The sequence below is a fragment of the Neovison vison genome, chromosome 5, assembly GCF_020171115.1.
Source record: "Neovison vison isolate M4711 chromosome 5, ASM_NN_V1, whole genome shotgun sequence".
Classification (NCBI taxonomy): Eukaryota; Metazoa; Chordata; class Mammalia; order Carnivora; family Mustelidae; genus Neogale; species Neogale vison.
The window spans coordinates 52,023,183-52,041,856 of NC_058095.1; positions in this window are offsets into that span (position 1 = coordinate 52,023,183).

Sequence of the window (18,674 nt, forward strand, 5' to 3'; positions counted from 1 at the left end):
GAGACTGAGGAGGCCCTGAGAGCCACAGGATGTTTGCAGGCTCACAGTCCTGGGCGGGAGCAGGATCCCGGTCTGAACCCAGCTCTGTGCCCTCCCTGCAGAGACAACAGCAGCACCCAGGCCTCCCAGGGGTTGGGGGTAGGCTGTGTGTGGGTCACTGGATGGACAGGGCATGGGGTGGAGTGTGAACCCTGAGCATCTGTGGGAGGGGTGCCCTCAGGATCTCAGGATGGGAGCAGGAAGTCCCGTAGGCATCCCCCAGGCATTGTTGATCTTACACCCTGATGACAGAGCCCAACGGAATTGGAACCCACGTATCCAGGAACCCACATTCCAGAGAAAACCACCCTGCCCAGCTCATATCTGGGCACAGCCTGAAGGAAATGACAGGTTCTTGTGCTGTCTACTGAAGCGAGGAGAATGCAGGCAGAGGAGAACTCGCCCGCCAGACAGGTCCCCTCACTGGAGGTCATGTCAGGCTTCCCCGTCGCCTCTGGCCCTTTTGGCAAAATAATTGCAAGTTGACACCGAGGGTCTCAGAGTCAGAGAATCCCACACCTTCTGATTGACGCGTGTATCCCTAGGACTCCTCCCCAAATGTGTGTGTGTGTGTGTGTAAATAGAGATCATCGTGGGTGGAGATGCCCTCAGCAGGAGCAGGCGTATAAGGGGACTGATGCCTGGTTGGCAGATCATGTTCACACCCCAGGTTAGAGCAGACTAGGTGGAAGGGAATGTGGGGGCTGCACCATTTGGCCCAGGGTTTATCTGAGACCCTAGAGGGACAGGTCAATGACCCACTTGCGGGGCTAAGCCTAATACTAACCTCTGACCCTGACCCTGACTGTGAGCCAGACTCAAAACGTAAACCTAGCCGTGATCCTGTCTCTGACCCTTACCGAGACACTGAACCAAACCCTAATAATAAATCTAAGCCTGATGCTGACCCTGATCCAGACCCTGAACCTAAACCTAACCTGACATTACTCTAACCCTGACTCATCCATAACCGTGACCCTGACTCTGACCCTAATCATAACCCTGACCCTAACCAAATCCTGAACCTAATCCTAACACTGACCCAAATTTGAGCCTAACCTTAACCGTAACCCTAAAGGTAACCCTAATCCTGACCCTAATAAGGACCTGGAACCTAAACATAACGCTGAACCTAACCCTAACACTAACCACTACCCAACCCAACCCCAACCCTGACACTACGCTGTCTAACCCTAAAACTAAACATAACCCTACTGCTAACCCTAACCCTAACCAAAAACACAAACGTTTCCCCTGGAACTAACCCTGACCTGAACCAAAATTTGACCCTAAAACAAAGCCTGACCCTGACCCTAAACAGACTCTGGCCCTGACCTTCACTTAGACTCTGACCCTGACCCTGACTCTAAACCTAACCCTGACCCTAACACTGACCCAAAACTAACCATGCCCCTATCCCGAACCTGGACCCGAAACCAAAGCCTCACCCTGACCCAAAATCGGACACTAACCCTAACCCTAAACCTAACCCTGACACTGAAAGTGACTCTAAACCTAACCCTGACTCTAACACTGACCCAAAACTAACCCTGCCCCTGAAGGGAACCTGGACCCTACCAAAGCCTCACCCAGACACTTTATCTGACCCTGGACCTGACCTTCACCCTGACGCTGACCCTGACCTTAATTCAAAGCCTGACACAGACCTAAGCCTGACCCTAACACTAACCCTGACCGTGAATGTGTTCCCAACCCTAATCGTAATCCTAAAGGTAACCATATCCCTGATCTAATACCGACCATGAACTTAAACCTAACCCTACCCTAACCCAAATCCTAACCCAGAAATTTACGCTAACTCTAACCATAACCTACATCTAACCCTAATCCTAACTCCACACCCAAACCTTTCCCCTAAACCTAACCCTGACACAGAACCGAACATTGACCCTAAACCAAATCCTGACCCTGACCATAAACCAAACCCCAGAACAGACCTTCACCTGACCCTGACCCTAAACCTAACCCTGACAATAGCACTGACCCAAAACTAACCCTGTCCTTGAGCTGAACGTGGACCCTAAACCAAAACCAGATCCTGACCCTAAACCTGACATTGGCCCTGAACATCACCCTGACCCTGATCCAGACCCTGAACATAAACCTAAACATGACCCTAACAGTGACCCTACACTGACCCTAACACTAAACCTGAAGCTGACTTTGATTCTGACCCTAACTGTAACCCTAAAAGTAACCCTGACCCTGACCCTGACATGGACCATGACACAAAACATAACAATGATTCTAACCCTACAACTAACCCATAAAACTAACGCTGACCCTGACCCTAAACCAGTCTAACCCTAATCCTCAAACTAACTCTAATTCTCACCCTAACCCCATACTTTAAACCTAACCCTGAACCTATCCCTGAATCTGACCTGACCCTGAACCTGAACTTTGCCAAAACTTGACCCTAATCCGAATCTTGACCCTAAACAGAACCTTGGCCCTGACCCTAAACTGAACCCTGGCCCTGACCCTAAACCTAACCCTAATACTTTCACTGACACTGACCATAAACCTAACTCTGACCCAGACCGTGAGCCTGACCAGAACACTAACCCTAATGCTAAACTAAGGCATGACACTAATCATAACCCAGAATCTAAACATAAAGCAGGCCTTATCCTAACCATGACCCTAATCCGAACCTTGACCCTAACCGTAACACTGAACATGACACCAAACCTATCCCTGACCATGACCCTTACTCTGAAACTAACCCTAACCCTGACACTGACTGTGAGCCTGATCATAAACCTAAACCTGAACATAACCCTAACCCTGATCTCTACGCTACGCCTAACGATAACCCTGACCCTAACAATGTTTAACCCTAAACCTGAACCTAAATCTAACCCTAATCTTAACCAAAAGCCTAAAACGAACTGAAAACACTGACCCTGACTCTGACTGTGAGCCTGACCATAAACCTAACCCTAACCTTAACACTAACCGTAACTCTAACCCTAAGTTTAACCCTAACCCTAACCCTAACCCTAACACTGACCATGACAGTGAGCCTGACCCTAACCATAAAACTAAATGTAACCCTGAATGCTGATCCTAGTACGGGCCCAGAACCTAAAATTAATGCTGATCCTAAGGGTAAAACAAAACCCTACAGTAACCCAAACCCTAATGCTGACCCTAACACAGTCTAACCCTAACCCTAACCGTAACCGTACTTCTAACCCTAAACCTAAAAACAAGCCCTAACCTTTACCCTGAACCTAACCCTCTCCCTGACCCTAACCATAACCCTAAACTGGACCAAACCTAACTCTGACACTGACGCAAACCTTGACAATAAAACAAATCCTGAATATGACCCTAAATCTATCCCTGTCCATGACCTTCACCCTGAACCTAACACTGACGCTGACCCTAAACTTAAGCCTCACCCTAACACTGACCCAGACCCTGACCCTCCCACTAACACTGACCCTGCCTGTGCGCCTGACACTAAACCTAACCATAAACTTAAACCTGAGCCTGACCCCAAAAGGGGCCATGACCCAAAACCTAAGGCTGACCCTAAACCTAACACAAACCCCTGAACCCTAACCCTGACCCAGAACCAAACCCTGTCTAAATGTAACCCTCAACCTAACTCTAAACCTAACCCTAACCCTCCCATGAGGTTTGCCTGCAGGATGAGAGCTCCTCAGATCCTTGGGGAGAGCTACCCACCCTTTCCCATGTGGGGACATGACCTCGGACATCCCCAGACAGCAAGAGGCATATGTGTTTGAGAGCGCGCATAAACACACACACACACACACACACACACACACACACACAGCTCTGCCCAGCGAGGGGTCAGAGGTGGACACCAAGGGAAAATGGTGGGTAAAAACGGTGAAAGAAGAAAGAGGTTGGAGACAGCTTGGCCATGGTGTCAGGGGCATCAGGACTCCTGCCCAGGAACGAAATCCAAAGGCGGGGAAGGGGAGAAAGGATGGGCTGATGGTCAAGGGGTCCCCACATGGACAAGGGGCTTTGAAAGGGCACTGGGTGGGGACAGTGTTTGGGGTCTGGTGTCCATCACCACCCTGGACTACTGGAGGTTGGAAGAGGTAACCAACCTGTGTGAACAAAGCAACAACACTGAAGGCCTCCCCTTACTCTTATATCAATGGGGCCATAGAGACAGGGTGTCCCTAATCTCCCACAGGCTTGTAGAAGAGCCTGTTGTCCTTGAATCTCTATCCGAGACCGACTGTGCTCCCAGTCTTGGGTAAATGCTTTCTAATCCCTCGAGGTCCTTCTGAGAAGAAGACAGCCGGGAGGCTCGGGGGCTGACATTGTGAGCTTACAGAATGAGGCAGAGTACTAGGCCCCTGGCCTGGGGACCAAGGTCAGGACCCTCCTTGTGGCAGCCTCAGGGTCCCCATTGGGAAGAGGTTCCAAAGTCAGTGCTCTGCTCAGGGTGAGAAGGCCTTACTTAGCAAGGAACCAATCACCAGCACAGGAGAGGGAAACAGGGACAAGGGAGACACTGGCGGTTTCGCCCATCAGCCCTGGAGCCCACAGATCCTGCTCCTGTGAGACACACAAAAACAGAGACAGACGCAGACACAGAGACAAGGACAAAGACATAGACAGAGATAGACACTGAACACAGGAGAGAGGGAACAAGCAGAACTGCCAACTTTCCTCCATCAGTTTGGAAATGACAGCCAAACATTATGTCCCCTTATCAGTACCACGGGCCATCTATCCTACAAGGACGGATGCGGGAATGCCCGCGGACCACTAGGGGGCTGGCCAGTACATGGGCGCAGACGAGGCCCATGGACCTCAACTTAATGGATGTCCCAGGAAGTCTGTGTCCACGATGTCAGAAGCCATGCACTGCAACCTTGCCACGTGGGATGGGATACAGGGAGGAGGAGGGTGGTTTTGCTGGATCCCAGAGCAGATCCAGGCCTCTGTGGGCTATGTTCCCTTCCCCTGCCCATCCCTAGGCACACCCGTGCCTTGCCAAGTGTGTGCACAAGACTCCTGGGAGAGCGGGGATGGCACGCATGGAGAGGGCCGACCCCTGAAGGCGTTCCCAGAAGAAGATGCCAGAACACCCCCAATGTGCAGATGGGGAGACTGAGGAGGTCCTAAGAGCTACAGGATGTGTGCGGGCTCACAGTCCTGGGCAGGAGAAGGAGCCCGGTCTGAACCCAGCTCTGTGCCCTCCCTGCAGAGACAACAGCAGCACCCAGGGCTCCCAGGGGTTGGGGGGAGGCTGTGTGGGTCACTGGATGGACAGGGCATGGGGTGGAGTGTGATCCCTGAGCAGCTGTGGGAGGGGTGCCCTCAGGGATCTCTGGTTGGGAGCAGGAATTCCCGTAAGGAGCCCCCAGGCAGGGCTGAACTTACTTCCCTGACGATAAAGCCCAACGGAATTGGAACCCACGTATCCAGGCACACACATTCCAGAGAAAACCACACTGCCCAGCTCACTTCTGGGCACAGTCTGAAGGAAACGACATGTTCTTGTGCTGTCTACCGAAGCCCAGAGAATGCAGGCAGAGGAGAGCTCGCCTGTCAGAAAAGTTCCCTCACTGGGCAGGTCATGTCAGGCTTCCCCGTCGCCTCTGGCCCTTTTGGCAAAATAATCGCAAGGTGAAACCGAGGGGCTCAGAGTCAGAGAATCTCACACCTTCTGATTGACCCATGTAGACCTAGGACTCCTACTCATGTGTGTGTCTGTGCGTGTGTGTGTGTGTGTGTGTGTGTGTAAAGAGGATCATCGGGGATGGAGATGCCCTGAGCAGGAGCAGGCTTATGAGGGATCAGATGCCTGGTTGGCAGGTCATGATCATGCCCCAGGTTAGGGCAGACTAGGTGGGAGCGAATGTGTGGGCAAACCCTTTTGCCAGGGTATATCCTGAGACCCTGCAGGGACGGGTCAATGACCCAAGTGTGGGGCTAACCCTAATACTAACCCCTGACCCTGACCCTGGACCTGACCCTGACTGTGAGCCTTACCCAAAATCTAACCCTAGCCCTGACACTGACTCTGACCGAGATCCTACCAAAAACCCTAATCATAAAGCTAAGCCTGATGCTGAGTGTGATCCAGACCCTGAACCTAAACCTAACCTGACCTTACTCTAACCCTGACTCATCCCTAACCATTTCCCTGACTCTGACCCTAATCATAACCCTGACCCTAACCAAATCCTGAACCTAACCGTAACACTGACCCAACTTTGAGCCTGACCTTAACCGTAACCCTAAAGGTAACCCTAACCCTGACCCAATAAGGGCCCTTAAACTAAACCTAACGCTGACCCTAACCCTAACACTAACCCCTACCCAACCCAAACTCTAATCATGACACTACGCTGTCTAACCCTAAAATTAACATAACTTTACTGCTAACCCTAAACCTAACCAAAAACTCAAACCATTCCCCTGAAACTAACCATGACCCTGAACCAGAATTTGACCCTAAAACAAAGCCTGACCCTGACCCTAAACAGACTCTGGCCCTAACCTTCACTTTGACCCTGACCCTGACCCTGACTCTAAACCTAACCCTGACCCTAACACTGACCCAAAACTACCCTGCCCCTGACCCGAACCTGGACCCTAAACCAAAACCTCTTCGTGACCCTTTATCTGACCCTGGCCTTGACCTACACCCTGACCCTGACCCTGACCCTTATTCAAAGCCTGACACAGTCCTAAGCCTGACCCTAACCCTAACCCTAACCCTGACCATGACTGTGTTCCCGACCCTAACCGCAATCCTTAAGGTAACTCTATCCCTGATCTAATACCAACCATGATCCTAAACCTAATGCTGAGGCTAACCCTAACACTAAACCCTACCCTAACCCAAACCCTAACCCAGACCTTTACGCTGTCTAACTCAAACCATAACCCTACTTCTTTTTTTTTTTTTAAGATTTTATCCCTAATCCTAACTCCAAACCCAAACCTTTCCCCTAAATCTAACCCTGACACTGAACCGAACATTGACCCTAAAGCAAATCCTGACCCTGACCATAAACCAGACCCCGGCCCAGACCTTCACCTGACCCTGACCCTAAACCTAACCCTGACAATAGCACTGACCCAAAACTAACCCTGTCCTTGAGCTGAACGTGGACCCTAAACCAAAACCAGATCCTGACCCTAAACCAACCACTGGCTCTGAACTTCACCTTGACCCGGACCCTGACCCTGACCCAGACCCAGAATTTAAACCTAAACCTGACCCTAACGGTGACCCTACACTGACCCTAACACTAAACTTGAAGCTGACTGTGATTCTGATCCTAACTGTAACCCTAAAAGTAACCCTGACCCTGACCCTGACATGGACCATGACACAAAACATAACAATGATTCTAACCCTACAACTAACCCATAAAACTAACGCTGACCCTGACCTGAAACCAGTCTAACCCTAATCCTCAAACTAACTCTAATTCTCACCCTAACCCCATACTTTAAACCTAACCCTGAACCTATCCCTGAATCTGACCTGACCCTGAACCTGAACTTGGCCAAAACTTGACCCTGATCCGAATCTTGACCCTAAACAGAACCCTGGCCCTGACCGTAAACAGAACCCTGACCCTGACCCTAAACCTGACCCTAATACTTTCACTGACACTGAACATGAACCTAACTCTGACCCAGACCGTGAGCCTGACCAGAACACTAACCCTAATGCTAAACTAAGTCATGACCCTAATCATAGCCCAGAATCTAAACATAAAGCAGGCCTTATGCTAACCATGACCCTAATCCTGACCTTGACCCTAACCGTAACACTGAACATGACACCACCTATCCCTGACCATGACCCTTACTCTGAAACTAACCCTAACCCTTACACTGACCATGACAGTGAGCCTGACCCTAACACTAACCCTAAATGTAACCGTAAATGCTGATCATAGTACGGGCCCAGAACCTAAAATTAATGCTGATCCTAACGGTAAAACAAAAGCCTACCGTAACCCAAACACTAACGCTGACCCTAACACAGTCTAACCCTAACCCTAACCGTAACCGTACTTCTAACCCTAAACCTAAAAACAAACCCTAACCTTTCCCCTGAACCTAAACCTCTCCCTGACCCTAACCATAACCCTAAACCTGACCAAACCTAACTCTGACACTGACGCAAACCTTGACAATAAAACAAATCCTGAATATGACCCTAAATCTATCCCTGTCCATGACCTTCACCCTGAACCTAACACTGACGCTGACCCTAAACCTAAGCCTCTCCCTAACACTGACCCAGACCCTGACGCTCAAACTAACACTGACCCTGCCTGTGCGCCTGACACTAAACCTAACCATAAACTTAAACCTGAGCCTGACCCCAAAAGGGGCCATGACCCAAAACCTAACGCTGACCCTAACCCTAACACTAACCCCTAACCCTAACCCTGACCCAGAACCAAACCCTGTCTAAACGTAACCCTCAACCTAACTCTAAACCTAACCCTAACCCTCCCATGAGGTTTGCCTGCAGGATGAGAGCTCCTCAGATCCATGGGGAGAGCTACCCACACTTTCCCATGTGGGGACATGACCTCGGACATCCCCAGACAGCAAGAGGCATATGTGTTTGAGAGCGCGCATAAACACACACACACACACACACACACACACACACACACACCCAGCTCTGCCCAGCGTGGGGTCAGAGGTGGACACCAAGGGAAAATGGTGGGTAAAAACGGTGAAAGAAGAAAGAGGTTGGAGACAGCTCAGCCATGGTGTCAGGGGCATCAGGACTCCTGGCCAGGAACGAAATCCAAAGGCGGGGGAGGGGAGAAAGGATGGGCGGATGGTCAAGGGGTCCCCACATGGACAAGGGGCTTTGAAAGGGCACTGGGTGGGGACAGTGTTTGGGGTCTGGTGTCCATCACCACCCTGGACTACTGGAGGTTGGAAGAGGTAACCAACCTGTGTGAACAAAGCAACAACACTGAAGGCCTCCCCTTACTCTTCTATCAATGGGGCCATAGAGACAGGGTGTCCCTAGTCTCCCACAGGCTTGTAGAAGAGCCTGTTGTCCTTGAATCTCTATCCGAGACCGACTGTGCTCCCAGTCTTGGGTAAATGCTTTCTAATCCCTCGAGGTCCTTCTGAGCAGAAGACAGCCTGGAGGCTCGGGGCGCTGACATTGTGAGCTTGCAGAATGATGCAGAGCACTAGGCCCCTGGCCTGGGGACCAAGGTCAGGACCCTCCTTGTGGCAGCCTCAGGGTCCCCATTGGGAAGAGGTTCCAGAGTCAGTGCTCTGCTCAGGGTGAGAAGGCCTTACTTACCAAGGAACCAAGCACCAGCACAGGAGAGGGAAACAGGGACAAGGGAGACACTGGCGGTTTCACCCATCAGCCCTGGAGCCCACAGATCCTGCTCCTGTGAGACACACAAAAACAGAGACAGACGCAGACACAGAGACAAGGACAAAGACATAGACAGAGATAGACACTGAACACAGGAGAGAGGGAACAAGCAGAACTGCCAACTTTCCTCCATCAGTTTGGAAATGACAGCCAAACATTATGTCCCCTTGTGAGTCCCACGGGCCATCCATCCTAGGAGGACGGATGCGGGAATGCCCGAGGACCACTATGGGGGCTGGCCAGTACATGGGCGCAGACGAGGCCCATGGACATCAACCTAATGGATGTCCCAGGAAGTCTGTGTCCACGATGTCAGAAGCCATGCCCTGCAACCTTGCCACGTGGGATGGGATACAGGGAGGAGGAGGGTGGTTTTGCTGGATCCCAGAGCAGATCCAGGCCTCTGTGGGCTATGTTCCCTTCCCCTGCCCATCCCTAGGCACATGCGTGCCTTGCCAAGTGTGTTCACCAGGCTCCTGGGAGAGCGGGGATGGAACGCATAGAGAGGGCCTACACCTGAAGGCGTTCCCAAAAGAAGATGCCAGAACACCCCCAATGTGCAGACGGGGAGAGTGAGGAGGTCCTGAGAGCCACAGGATATGTGCGGGCTCACAGTCCTGGGCAGGAGCAGGAGCCTGGTCTGAACTTAGCTCTGTGCCCTCCCTGCAGAGACAGCAGCAGCACCCAGGGCTCCCAGGGCGCTTCCGTCTTTTCGGGCTGATGGGGCACCCAAGGATGTGGCTGCCCGCATTCTGTTCATTGAGGTTTCTCTCTCTCCAAGGCGTGACCGAAGCACTGATATGCACCATTGGGGCCGGGATGGGAGGGGTAGGCGTGGCCGAGGGACCCAGCATTCCCCAGATGGAGGCACAGAGTGACACGACCCCGGAAGCCGAAGGCTGGGACGCAGGTGAAATATCAAGCCCGAGTCTCGGGGCAGCCCTGGCTCCATGGGACGGTGCTAAGGATGGGACACCAGCGCGGAGGAGCAGGAGGCGTCGGGCTCGCCTCAGCCTGCCTCGCGGAGGACTTCCCGGCGAGGTTCCTGCACAAGCACTCGCAATGCCAGCATAAGCCCCGGGGGGCTGTCCTGCGGAAGAGCTGCGCCCGAAGCGAGTCCGCCGCGCTTTTTACGGCCAGGTCTCACGAGCGTTCTGCCCAAACCGGGTTCGGGTAGGGCAGAACGCTCGTGATAATTGCCCGGCGTTGGGCAACCCTGCGGACCGCCCGGCTCTCCGTGGCCCAGGGACCCGTCTTGCCCAGGGCATGCTGCGGCCGCCTGAAAACCCGAGGAAACGATGCGGCCCACCACAGGGCGCTGTCACATGGGAGCGTTCCCGGAGCACAGTATCAGGGCGGGTGGGGACGGGGCGTGCGCCTCCATCTTTTCAGGCTGATGGAGCGCCAAAGGATGGCGCTGTCCTCAGTTGGGTCATGCAGGTCTCTCTCGCTTCGAGGCTTGTCCGAAATGCCAAAATGCACCGTTTGCGCCGGGGCGTGACACGGAGGCGTTGCCACGGAACTCAGGATTCCCAGGAGGGAGGCACAGAGGGACAGGAACCCAGAAGCAGAAGGCTGGGAAGCCGACGAAATTTCGAGCCCGAGTCTCGGGGCAGCCCTGGCCCCATGGGACTGCTCCAAGTAGGGGACCCCCGGCGGCCGAGAAGCAGGAGGCATCGGCCTCCCCGCAGACGGCCTCTAGAGGGCTCCTTGGCGGGGTTCGTGAGGGAGCTCTCGGGATGCCTGGCCAGGACCGGCCCTGGGGGTCGGCCCTGCAGACGTGTGACTCCCAAAACTAGTTCTCATCGCGTTTTCCGGCCAATTCTCACGGGATCGGTTTGGGCAGAACCCTCGTGGGAATTTGCCGGCGTTGGGCAGCCCTGCCGAACGCCCTGCTCTCCATGGCCCAGGGCCGTTACTCGACTCGAGCTTGGGGGGGCCGCGCGAAATATTCGCGAAAATGTCGCGGCCCACCCGGACGCCCCGGCGCTGGGGAGCGTTCCCGGAGCAGAGTTGAAGGACGGGTGGCGGCCAGGCCTACGTCTCCGACTTTAGGGTCGATCGTGTGCCCAAAGATGGGGCTGACCTCAGTGGGGGCACGCAGGTTCTCTCTCCCTGAGGTTGTCCGAAGCTCCTAAATGCACCGTTGGCGCCGGTGTGGGAGGGGGAGGCGTGGCTCCGGGACTCAGGTTTCCCCAGATGGAGGCATCGAGGGACAGGAACCCAGAAGCAGACGGACGGGTAGCATGCGAGACGGCGAGGCCGGGCTGCGTGGCGGGCCAGCCCTCATGGACAAGCGCCAGGGAGAGGACCCCCGCAGGAGGATTAGCAGGAGGCGTCGGCCTCGCCACAGACTGCCTCGCGGAGGGCTTCCTGGCGGGGTTGGAGCGCGATGACTCGCAATGGCACGCCAGGTCATGGGGGAGCGGCCGTGCAGAAGTGCGGCGCCCGAAAGGAGTTACCGGGCGTTTTCCAGCCAATTCTCACGAGTGTTCTACCCAATCAGGATCGGGTTGGGCAGAATGCTCGTGAGAATTGGCCGGCGTAGGGCAGTCCTGCGGAACTCCCTGCTCTCCGTGGCCCGGGGCCCCTTCTCTCCCAGGGCATGCTGCGGCCCCCGGAAAATGCCGGAATCGCCGGGGCCCACCAGGGGGCGACGGCGCAGGGGAACGATCCCAGAGCAGAGTTGACGGACGAGAGGCGGCATGGCATGCGCTCTCGTCTTTTCGGGCTGATGGGGCACCCAGGATGTGGCTCCCCGCATTTTGTTTATTGAGATTTCTCTCTCTCCGAGGCGTTACCGAAGAGCCGATAAGCACCATTGGGGCCGGGATGGGAGGGGTAGGCGTGGCCGAGGGACTCAGCATTCCCCCGATGGAGGCACAGAGGGACACGACCCAGGAAGCCGAAGGCTGGGACGCAGGTGAAATATCAAGCCCGAGTCTTGGGGCAGCCCTGGCCCCATGGGACGGCGCTAAGGATGGGACACCAGCACCGAGGAGCAGGAGGCGTCGGCCTCGCCTCAGCCTGCCTCGCGGAGGGCTGCCTGGCGAAGTTCGTGAGCGAGCGCTTGCGATGCCAGGACACGCCCCGGGGGGCTGACCTGCGGAAGAGCTGCGCCAGAATCGAGTTCGCCGCGCGTTTTCCGGCCAGGTCTCACGAGCGTTCTGCCCAAACCGGGATCGGTTAGGGCAGAACACTCGTGATAATTGGCCGGCGTTGGGCAAGCCTGCGGACCGCCTGGCTCTCCGTGGCCCAGGGACACTTCTTGCCCAGGGCATGATGCGGCCGCCTGAATACCCGAGGAAACGATGCGGCCCACCACAGGGCGCTGGCGCACGGGAGAGTTCCAAGAGTACAGTATCAGGGCGGGTGGGGGCGGGGCGTGCGCCTCCGTCTTTTCAGGCTGATGGAGCGCCCAAGGATGGCGCTGTCCTCAGTTGGGACATGCAGGTCTCTCTCGCTTCGAGGCTTGTCCGAAATGCCGAAATGCACCGTTTGCGCCGGGGCGTGACGCGGAGGCGTTGCCACGGGACTCAGGATTTCTAAGAGGGAGGCACAGAGGGACAGGACCCCGGAAGCAGAAGGCTGGGAAGCCGGCGAAATTTGAGCCCAAGTCTCGGGGCAGCCCTGGCCCCATGGGACTGCTCCAAGTAGGGGACCCCCGCTGGCCGAGAAGCAGGAGGCATCAGCCTCGCCACAGACGGCCTCGCAGAGGGCTCCTTGGCGGGGTTCGTGAGCGAGCACTCGCGATGCCGGGCCAGGCCAGGCCCTGGGGGGCGGCCCTGCAGACGCGTGACACCGGAAACGGGTTCGCATGGCGTTTTCCGGCCAATTCTCACGGGATCGGTTTGGGCAGAACCCTCGTGGGAATTGGCCGGTGTTGGGCATCCCTGACGAATGCCCTGCTATCCATGGCCCAGGGCCGTTACTCGCCCCGAGCTTGGGGCGACCGCCCGGAAAATGCGCGAAAACGTCGCGGCCCACCCGGACGCTCCGTCGATGGGGAGCGTTCCCAGAGCAGAGTTGAAGGACGGGTGGCTGCCGGGCCTACGTTTCCGACTTTAGGGAGGATCATGTGCCCAAATATGGGGCTGACATCATTGGGGACACGCAGGTTTCTCTCGCCCTGAGGTTGTCTGAAGGGCAGAAAGACACCGTTGGCGCCGGTGTGGGAGGGGGATGCGTGGCCCCGGGATTCAGGGTTCCCCAGATGGAGGCACCGAGGGACAGGAACACAGAAGCAGAAGGCCGGGTAGTAGGCGAGACGGTGAGGCCGGGCTTCGTGGCGGGCCAGGCATCATTGACCAGCGCCAGGGAGAGAACCCCCACAGGAGGATTAGCAGGAGGCGTCGGCCTCGCCACAGCCTGCCTCGCGGAGGGCTTCCTGGCGGGGTTGGAGCGCAATGGCTCGCAATGGCACGCCAGGCCCGGGTTGGCGGCCGTGCAGAAGTGCGGCGCCCGAAGCGAGTTCGCCGGGCATTTTCCTGCCAATTCTCACGAGCGTTCTGCCCAAACAGGATCGGTTTAAGCAGAACGCTCGTGAGAATTGGCTGGCGTAGGACAGTCCTGCGGATCCCCTGCTCTCCGTGGCCCAGGGCCCCTTCTCTCCTAGTGCATGCTGCTGCCCCCGGAAAATGCCGGAACCGTCGGGGCCCAGCAGGGGCGACGGAGCAGGGGAACCATCCCAGAGTAGAGTTGACGGACGAGAGGCAGCAGGGCATGCGCTTCCGTCTTTTCGGGCTGATGGGTCACCCAAGGATGTCTCTATACTCAGTTGGGTCATGCAGGTCTCTCTCGCTTCGAGGCTTGTCCGAAATGCCGAAATGCACCGTTTGCACCGGGGCGTGACGCGGAGGCGTTGCCATGGAACTCAGGATTCCCAAGAGGGAGGCACTGAGGGACAGGACCCCGGAAGCAGAAGGCTGGGAAGCCGGCGAAATTTCGAGCCCGAGTCTCGGGGCAGCCCTGGCCCCATGGGACTGCGCCAAGTAGGGGACCCCCGCCGGCCGAGAAGCAGGAGGCATCGGCCTCCCCGCAGACGGCCTCTAGAGGGCTCCTTGGCGGGGTTCATGAGGGAGCTCTCGCGATGCCTGGCCAGGACCGGCCCTGGGGGTCGGCCCTGCAGACGTGTGACTCCCGAAACGACTTCGCATGGCGTTTTCCGGCCAATTCTCACGGGATCGGTTTGGGCAGAACCCTCGTGGGAATTTGCCGGCGTTGGGCAGCCCTGCCGAACGCCCTGCTATCCAAGGCCCAGGATCGTTACTCGCCCCGAGCTTGGGGCGGCCGCTCGGAAAATGCGCGAAAACGTCGCAGCCCACCCGGACTCCCTGGCGCTGGCCAGCATTCCCGGAGCAGAGTTGAAGGACGGGTGGCGGCCGGGCCTACGTCTCCAACTTTAGGGAGGATCGTGTGCCCAAAGATAGGGCTGACCTCAGTGGGCGCACGCAGGTTATTCTCGCCCTGATGTTGTCTGAAGTGCCTAAAGGCACCGTTGGTGCCGGTGTGGGAGGGGGAGGCGTGGCCCCGGGACTCAGGTTTCCCCAGATGGAGGCACCGAGGGACAGGAACCCAGAAGCAGATGGCCGGGTAGCAGGGGAGAGGGCGAGGCCGGGCTTCGTGGCAGGCGGGCCTCATGGACCAGTGCCAGGGAGAGGAACCCTGCAGGAGGATTCGCAGGAGGCGTCGGTCTCACCACAGCCTGCCTTGCGGAGGGCTTCCTGGCTCGGTTGTAGCGCGATGGCTCGCAATGGCACGCCTGGCCCGGGGGGGCGGCCGTGCTGTAGTGCGGCGCCAGAAGCGAGTTCGCCGGGCGTTTTCCTGCTAATTCTCACGAGCTTTCTGCCCAAACAGGATCGGTTTGGGCAGAACGCTCGTGAGAATTGGCCGGCGTAGGGCAGTCCTGCGGATCTCCCTGCTCTCCGTGGCCCAGGGCCCCTTCTCTCCCAGGGCATGCTGCGGCTCCCGGAAAATGCCGGAATCTCCGGGGCCAAGCAGACGGCGCCGGCAGAGGGGAACGATCCCAGAGCAGAGTTGACAGACGATTGGCGGCAGGGTATGCGCCTCCGTCTTTTCGGACTGATGGGGCACCCAAGGATGTGGCTGTCCGCATTTTGTTCATTGAGGTTTCTCACTCTCGGAGGCCTGACCGAAGCGCCGATATGCACCCCTGGGGCCTGGAATGGGCGGGGTAGGCCTGGCAGAGGGACTCAGGATTCCCCAGATGGAGGCACAGAGGGACACGACCCCGGAAGCCGAAGGCTGGGACGCAGGTGAAATATCAATCCCGAGTCTCGGGGCAGCCCTGGCCCCATGGTACGGCGCTAAGGATGAGACACCAGCGCCGAGGAGAGGGAGGCGTCGGCCTCGCCTCAGCCTGCCTCGCGGAGGGCTTCCTGGCGAGGTTCGTGCGCGAGCGCTCGCGATGCCAGGACAAGCCCCAGGGGGCTGACCTGCGTAAGAGCTGCACCCGAAGCGAGTCTGCCGCGCGTTTTCCGGCCAGGTCTCCCGAGCATTCTGCCCAAACCGGGATCGGTTAGGGCAGAACCCTCGTGATAATTGGATGGCGTTGGGCAACCATGCGGACCGCCCGGCTCTCCGTGGCCCAGGGACCCTTCTTGCCCAGGGCATGGGGCGGCCACCTGAAAGTCCAAGGAAACGACGCGGCCCACCGGAGGGCGCTGGCGGACGGGATCGTTCCCTGAGCACAGTATCAGGGCGGGTGGGGGCAGGGCATGCGCCTCCGTCTTTTCAGGCTGATGGAGCGCCCAAGGTTGGCGCTGTCCTCAGTTGGGTCATGCAGGTCTCTCTTGCTTCGAGGCTTGTCCGTAATGCCGAAATGCACCGTTTGCACCTGGGCGTGACGCGGAGGCGTTGCCACGGAACTCAGGATTCCCAAGAGGGAGGCACAGAGGGACAGGACCCCGGAAGCAGAATGCTGGGAAGCCGGCGAACTTTCGAGCCCGAGTCTCGGGGCAGCCCTGGCCCCACGGGACTGCTCCAAGTAGGGGACCCCGCCGGCCGAGAAGCAGGAGGCATCAGCCTCGCCACAGACTGCCTCACAGAGGGCTCCTTGGCGGGGTTCGTGATCGAGCTCTCGCGATGCCTGGCCAGGCCTGGCCCTGGGGGGCGGCCCTGCAGACGTGAGACGCCCGAAACGAGTTCGCATGGTGTTTGCCGCCCAATACTCACGGTATCGGTTTGGGCCGAACCCTCGTGTGAATTGGCTGGCTTTAGACGGCCCTGCGGACCGCCCTCCTTTCCATGGCCCAGGGCCCTTACTCGCCCCGTGCTTGGGGCGGCAGCCCGGGGAATGCGCGATAATGTCGCTGCCCACCCGGACACCACGTCCCCGGGGGAGCGTTCCCGGAGCAGAGTTGAAGGACGGGTGGCGGCCGGGCCTATGTTTCCGACTGTAGGGAGGATCGTGTGCCCGAGGATGGGGCTGACCTCAGTGGGGGCACCCAGGTTTCTCTCGCTCTGAGGTTGTCCAAAGCGCCAAAAGGCATTGTTGACGCCGGTGTGGGAGGGGGAGTCGTGGCCCCGGGACTCAGGTTTCCCCAGATGGAGGCACCGAGGGACAGGAACCCAGAAGCAGACGGACGGGTAGCAGGCGAGACTGCGAGGCCGGGCTTCGTGGCAGGCCAGGCCTCATGGAACTGCTCCAGGGAGAGGACCACCGCAGAGGATTAGCAGGAGGCTTCGGGGTCGCCACAGCCTGCCCCGCGGAGGGCTTCCTGGTGGGATTGGAGCGCGATGGCTCGCAATGGCACGCCAGGCCCGGGGGGGGGGGCGGCCTTGCAGAAGTGCGGCGCCCGAAGCGAGTTCGCCGGGCGTTTTCTGCCAAATCTCATGATCGTTCTGCCCAAAGAGGATCGGTTTGGGCAGAACGCTCGTGAGAATTGGCCGGCGTAGGGCAGTCCTTCGGACCTCCCTGCTCTCCGTGGCCCAGGGCCCCTTCTCTCCCAGGGCATGCTGCGGCCCCCGGAAAATGACGGAATTGCTGGGGCCCACAAGGGGGCGCCTGTGCAGGGGAACGATCCCAGAGCAGAGTTGACGGACGAGTAGCGGCAGGGCATCCGCCTCCGTCTTTTCGGGCTGATGAGGCACCCAAGGATGTGGCTGTCCGCATTTTGTTCATTTAGGGTTCTCTCCGAGGCTTGACCGAAGAGCCGATATGCACCATTGGGGCCGGGATGGGAGGGGTAGGCCTGGCCGAGGGACCCAGGATTCCCCAGATGGAGGCACAGAGGGACACGACCCCAGAAGCCAAAGCCTGGGACGAAGGTGAAATATAAAGCCCGTGTCTCAGGGCAGCCTTGGCCCCATGGGACAGCGCTAAGTAGGCGACACCAGCGCCGGGGAGCAGGAGGCGTCGGCCTCGCCTCAGCCTGCCTCGCGGAGGGCTTCCTTGCGAGGTTCGTGCGCGAGTGCCCGTGATGCCAGGACAAGTCCCGGGGGGTTGGCCTGCGGAAGAGCTGCACCCGAATCGAGTTCGCCGCGTGTTTTCCGGCCAATCCTCACGAGGGTTCTGACCAAACCGGGATTGATTTGAGCAGAACGCTCGTGAGAATTGGCCGGGTTGGGCAGTCCTGCCGATCGCCCGGCTCTCCGTGGCCCAGGGCCCCTTCTTGCCCAGTCCATGCTGCCACCGCCTGGAAAACGGGAGGAAACGACGCGGCCCACCAGGGGGCGCAGGCGCAAGGGAGCGTTCCCGGAGCAGAGTTGAACGGCAGGTGGGGGCAGTGCATGCACCTCCATCTTTCGGGGTGATGGGGCGACCTAGGATGAGGCTGTCCTCAGTTGGGTCACGAAGGTTTCTCTCGCTCCGAGGCTTGTGCGAAGCGCCGTCATTCACCTTAGGCGCTGGGGCGTGAGGCGGAGACATTGCCACAGGACTCAGGATTCCGGGACAGGAACCCAGAAGCAGACGGCTGGGTAGCAGGCAAAAGTGCGAGCCTGGGCTTCGTGGCAGGCAGGGCCCCATTTAACAGCGCCAGGGAGAGGACCCCCACAGGAGGATTAGCAGGATGTGTCGGCCTCGCCACAACCTGTCTCGCGGAGTGATTCCTGGCGGGATTGGAGCGGGATGGCTCGAAATGGCTCGCCAGGCACCGGGGGGCCGCCGTGCAGAAGTGCGGAGCCCAAAGCGATTTCGCCGGGCGTTTTCCTGCCAATTCTCATGAGCGTTCTGCTCAAACCAAAATCGGTTTGGGCAGAACGC